Raw genomic sequence first — 6,000 nt, forward strand, 5'->3', positions numbered from 1 at the left:
CATTAGGGCGTTATGGGCCGGCCGCCCGAGACCCCAATGGGGCCAAAGTACAATGCAGTTCTGTTGCGTTTTTGCCACGAATCGCGGCAAACTGTGACACAACTGCATTGTGTATGCCCTGCAAAAACACCGTAAGACATAAGGTCACATGACCTTATCTCTGCAGTTCTTACTACTGTTTAGAGACCTGCTGGTCACATGACCGAAGGTCCTAGAACAGCAGAAAGACTCCATAGAGATGACTGTGAGCTGCTAGGTAAGTATAAGGGGATGGCTTTGTTTAAGAGGTCTGTATTTAGGGGGTCTGTTCTGGGGTGTGTATTTAGGGGGTATGTATTTGGGGGGGTCTATATTTAGGGGGTCTGATCTAGGGTCTGTGTTTAGAAGGTCTGTAGTCTATTAGTTTAAGAGGTCTGGGATCTGTATTTAGGAGGTCTGTATTAGTTTAAAGGGATCTGGGGGTCTGTATTTAGGGAGTCTGTATTCGTTTAAGGGGTTTATATTTAGGGGGTTTGGTCTGGATTTAGGGGTAAGGTCTGGAGTCTGTATTAGTTTTTCGGGGTCTGGGGTCTATTTAGGGGGTCTGTATTAGTTTCTGGGGTCTGTGTTTAGGGGGTGTGTATTAGATTAAGGGGTCTGGGGTCTGTATTAGTTTAAGGGGTCTGGGTCTCTATCTGTTTAAATGGTCTGTATATTTAGGGGGTCTGGAATGGGGTCTGTATCAGTTTAAGGGGTCTGTATATTTAGGGGGCCTGGTCTGGGGTCTGTATTAGTTTAAGGGGGTCTGTATTTAGGGGGTCTGGTCTGGGGTCTGTATTTAGGGGTCAGGTCTGGGGTCTGTATTAGTTTCTGGGGTCTGTATTTAGGGGTCAGGTGTGGGGTCTGTATTTACGGGGCCTAGTCTGGGGTCTGTATTTAGGGGTCAGGTGTGGGGTCTGTATTAGTTTAAGGGGTCTGGAGTCTGTATTTACGGGGCCTAGTCTGGGGTCTGTATTAGTTTAGGAATCTGGTCTGGGGTCTATATTAGTTTAGGGGTCTGGTCTGGGGTCTGCATCGCTTAAAGGAGTCAGGTCTGGGGTCATTATTAGTGCAGGGGGTCAGGTCTGGGGTCTGTATTTTGGGGTTTGGTCCGGGGTCTGTATTTATTTAGGGTGCTTGTTCTGGGGTCTGTATTTAAGTGTATTTAACTGGTCTGGGGACTGCAATAGTTTAGAAGGTCTGGGGTCTGTATGTATTCTAGGATCTAATCTCTGGTCCGAATTTATTAGTCTGAGTAAAAGGGGTTGTCCGGGCACGTGGATAGGTCAACAGTATGACAAACCGGTCTGTGTCCGGACAACCCCTTTAATGTACGTGCCTGGTCCTTGGTGTCTGAATTTGTGTGTTTGTGGGAATGACTGCAGAATTGAGGAGCAAAGATGTCTCATCAGGAGTAGTCGCCATAACGGTCCGTGTCAGATGGGGAAGAAAAGAGAGCAACTGCCATCAGCGAAGACGTCACTTGTGAGGCCCCATGCACACGACCGTATTTTTCCCTCCCGTAAATACTGGCCATAAATACAGGTCATTTGTCACACGTTTCTAACCCGTATTTACGAACCTGTGCCCGTAAATACGTGTCCGTTGTCATCCGTATCCCACCCGTATTTACTTTTTAAAGCCCGTTTAAAAAGGTGGGCTGTAAATGATGTCACAATCATGTCCAAACCCCTTAAAAGGGTCACATAATCGCTCAGACAACATTTTCTCTGCTTCTCTTTATTAAAAAATTTAAATCCCCTGACCGCCTAGCAACGCTCCCGTAATTACGGGTGCACACACGTAGCCACCCGTAATTACGGCAGCGCCATAGACTTCTATGGGCCTGCCCGTGCCGTAATTACGGCCTGAAATAGGACATGTTCTATATTTTTCAACTGCCCGGGCACCTTCCCGTACGAAGGTACTTGTAGCCAATAGAAGTCTATGGGCCCGTAATTACGGGCATTTCTACGGTGGTGTGCATGGGGCATGGGGCATGAGTCAATGGATCTATAGAAAATCTGTCCTCTTTCCTGACGTGTGTTGCAGGTAATCCTTGTATTCTACATATCCAGGACTAAAAGACAAATGCGTGTTACCATTCCCATTTTTAAGAGGATGTGCCCCTACACAGTGTGATACTGTCAGTATGTAGGGACACAGCCCTTTGACAAGGGGAATCGTAACACCCATTTGTCAATGCTCGCACAGCAAGGTGGTGTTCACTATAGACACGGCAGAGCGGTGGTGGGGAAGGGGGGCCCAAGTTTGTGGAACAGCCCAGTGCCTATGGTCTACTTAATCCGCCACTGGTTCGCACCTCATACCACAGTGATAAAAATCAGTTTTCATCTACAGTGAAGGAAATAAGTATTTGATCCCTTGCTGATTTTGTAAGTTTGCCCACTGTCAAAGACATGAGCAGTCTAGAATTTTTAGGCTAGGTTAATTTTACCAGTGAGAGATAGATTATATTTAAAAAAAAAACAGAAAATCACATTGTCAAAATTATATATATTTATTTGCATTGTGCACAGAGAAATAAGTATTTGATCCCTTTGGCAAACAAGACTTAATACTTGGTGGCAAAACCCTTGTTAGCAAGCACAGCAGTCAGACGTTTTTTGTAGTTGATGATGAGGTTTGCACACATGTTAGATGGAATTTTGGCCCACTCCTCTGTGCAGATCATCTGTAAATCATTAAGATTTCGAGGCTGTCGCTTGGCAACTTGGATCTTCAGCTCCCTCCATAAGTTTTCGATGGGATTAAGGTCTGAAGACTGGCTAGGCCACTCCATGACCTTAATGTGCTTCTTTTTGAGCCACTCCTTTGTTGCCTTGGCTGTATGTTTTGGGTCATTGTCGTGCTGGAAGATCCATCCATTCTCCCATTGATGCAGTGAAGTAGTCCTGTGCCCTTAGCAGAGAAACACCCCCAAAACATAATGTTTCCACCTCCATGCTTGACAGTGGGGACGGTGTTCTTTGGGTCATAGGCAGCATTTCTCTTCTTCCAAACACGGCGAGTTGAGTTAATGCCAAAGAGCTCAATTTTAGTCTCATCTGACCACAGCACCTTCTCCCAATCACTCTCCGAATCATCCAGATGTTCATTTGCAAACTTCAGACGGGCCTGTACATGTGCCTTCTTGAGCAGGGGGACCCTGTGGGCACTGCAGGATTTTAATCCATTACGGCGTAATGTGTTACCAATGGTTTTCTTGGTGACTGTGGTCCCAGCTGCCTTGAGATCATTAACAAGTTCCCCCCGTGTAGTTTTCGGCTGAGCTCTCACCTTCCTCTGGATCAAGGATACCCCACGAGGTGAGATTTTGCATGGAGCCCCAGATCGATGTCGATTGACAGTCATTTTGTATGTCTTCCATTTTCTTACTATTGCACCAACAGTTGTCTCCTTCTCACCCAGCGTCTTACTTATGCTTTTGTAGCCCATTCCAGCCTTGTGCAGGTCTATGATCTTGTCCCTGACATCCTTAGAAAGCTCTTTGGTCTTGCCCATGTTGTAGAGGTTAGAGTCAGACTGATTAATTGAGTCTGTGGACAGGAGTCTTTTATACAGGTGACCATGTAAGACAACTGTCTTTAATGCAGGCACCAAGTTGATTTGGAGCGTGTAATTGGTCTGGAGGAGGCTGAACTTTTAATGGTTGGTAGGGGATCAAATACTTATTTCTCTGTGCACAATGCAAATAAATATATATAATTTTGACTATGTGATTTTCTGTTTTTTTTTTAATATAAACTATCTCTCACTGGTAAAATTAACCTAGCCTAAAAATTCTAGACTGTTCATGTCTTTAACAGTGGGCAAACTTACAAAATCAGCAAGGGATCAGATACTTATTTCCTTCACTGTATATAAATCATTGCAGTCACTTGTTTATATATCCGTCATCAGAAAAACAGAAAATGTCTTACCTAATGAATGTACCTCATCCAGGGATGGACTGAAAATGCTCTAGGCCCTTTGGGCAGTAAAAATATTCTCCTAACATCACTACTTCTATACTACTGAAACTCATCATATACATAGCCCCTGCGGCTCTTCTTAGACTTGTCAGTGGAAATCCCTTTCCCTAAGGCCCCATTCACACGACCGTAGATTTCGTACGTAATTACGGACCCATTCATTTCTATGGCCAACAGACACCGTCCCGTATATTTACGGGAAGGTGTCTGGGACGTAGAAGACTTCCGTAAAAAATAGGACATGTACTATTTTATTATTTTACGGACCGTGCTCCTATACTTTATAATGGGAACATGGTCCGCAAAAGCGAATGACCGATTACGGGCACGGTCGTGTACATGGGGCCTAAGGCTGGGTTTTCACGGTTCAGATGCGCTGCGTAAAAGTATGCAGCTTATCCGACCTAGAACAGGGAATTCCATGCGGAAAACCATGCCAAATTATAATGAAGACTTTCAGGCGGAATCACTGCTGTGGAAAACAGTGCTGTTAAAAAAAAAAAATCGAAATCCAATACTTGCCCGTATCGCTATGACATTGCCCGGGGGATAAGTATTGGCTGTTTTGTTATTTTTAATTAAAATAAAGGTTTTTGTTTTTTTCAGGCTTTTGCGGCGGAATGGCTGCATTTTCGTCACAAAAATCACAACATATGGTATTTGTTGCGGTTTTTACCTCCGTTTTGAATTCAATGGGAAAAATCCACAACAAAAGAGCAACGTTTCCACAGCATAAATTGACATGCTGCGGACTAACAAAACCGCACTGCAGCTCAATTTATGCACATTTTTCTTAGCAGATTTTTCTGCAGCGGCAGATGAGATAAAATCTCATTCACTTTGCTGCTATAGTAATATGCTGCGGATTTTCCGCAATGACATCCGTTGTGGAAAATCCGCAGCTATTCTGCCCAGTATCCACATACCCAAAAAGTGGTTGTTTCTGAACAGACATTGACAGCATTTTGCTAGAATATGTCATCAATGCTTGCTCATTGGAGTCTGACCACTGTGACCCTCACCGATGGCTAGGAAGAAGTAGCAGCGTTAGGTGCCATGCCCCTTTTTCTCTAGTCAGAATTGTGACTATGACATGTAGTCTTGTATTAAAAAAAACAAACGCAAGGGTTCAAAATATGAAACAATAGTATGTTATGAGTTATGCTCTGTTCACATATGCGCTTTTATAGCCTCTGTTGGCAAATCGCTCAGATTTGACAGTAAGTATAGCGCTATTCTGCATCAAAATGACAGAAACCCTGATGGGACCCTTTATAAGTTAATTATCATTATTGGCGTTAGTCGTACGACAGATCTAGCACAGCATTAGGCTATTTTCACACATGCAGTGCGACTTTCATACATAAGGCCACCTATCTATTTCTATGTGTTTTACATCAACAGGCAATTTTGTGAGCAAATGCAGAATTAATCATTCACACAGTGCGAAAAAAATCAGCTGAGAAAACGGGAATAAATTTACCTGCGGTGCAGATTTTTTATTCTGCATCATGTCAATTTATGCTGTGGATTAAAAATCTGCACCGTGGGTCAATTTATGCACATTTTCTCAGCTGATTCTTTCCGCAGCGCGTGAGACAAGCTTTCAAGAGATGCTCTCTCTGTCAAAGCCATACTGAGATAAATACCCTTGTTCAGGACCGGCCCTAGGATAGATGGCGCCCTGTGCGAAATGATCTTTCGGCGCCCCACCACCCCATCATTAAAAAAAAATGCCCCATAAAAAAAATGATAATGGCCCTTTAGTGCCCCCATACAGTATAATAATAATATTTAATAATATATTACAACCCCTTCAAGGACACAGTATTTTGTCCTCTAATTGTGCCCACAGTATTATGCCACCTGTAGTGCCCCTACACAGTATAATGGCTGCTTAGTGGCCCCCACACAGTATAGTGCCCCCCTATAGATTTTGCCATATAGCCTCCCTGTAGACAGTGTTATAATCCTCCACCTCTTTTTT

This window comes from Rhinoderma darwinii, chromosome 1, assembly GCF_050947455.1.
Source record: "Rhinoderma darwinii isolate aRhiDar2 chromosome 1, aRhiDar2.hap1, whole genome shotgun sequence".
NCBI lineage: Eukaryota > Metazoa > Chordata > Amphibia > Anura > Rhinodermatidae > Rhinoderma > Rhinoderma darwinii.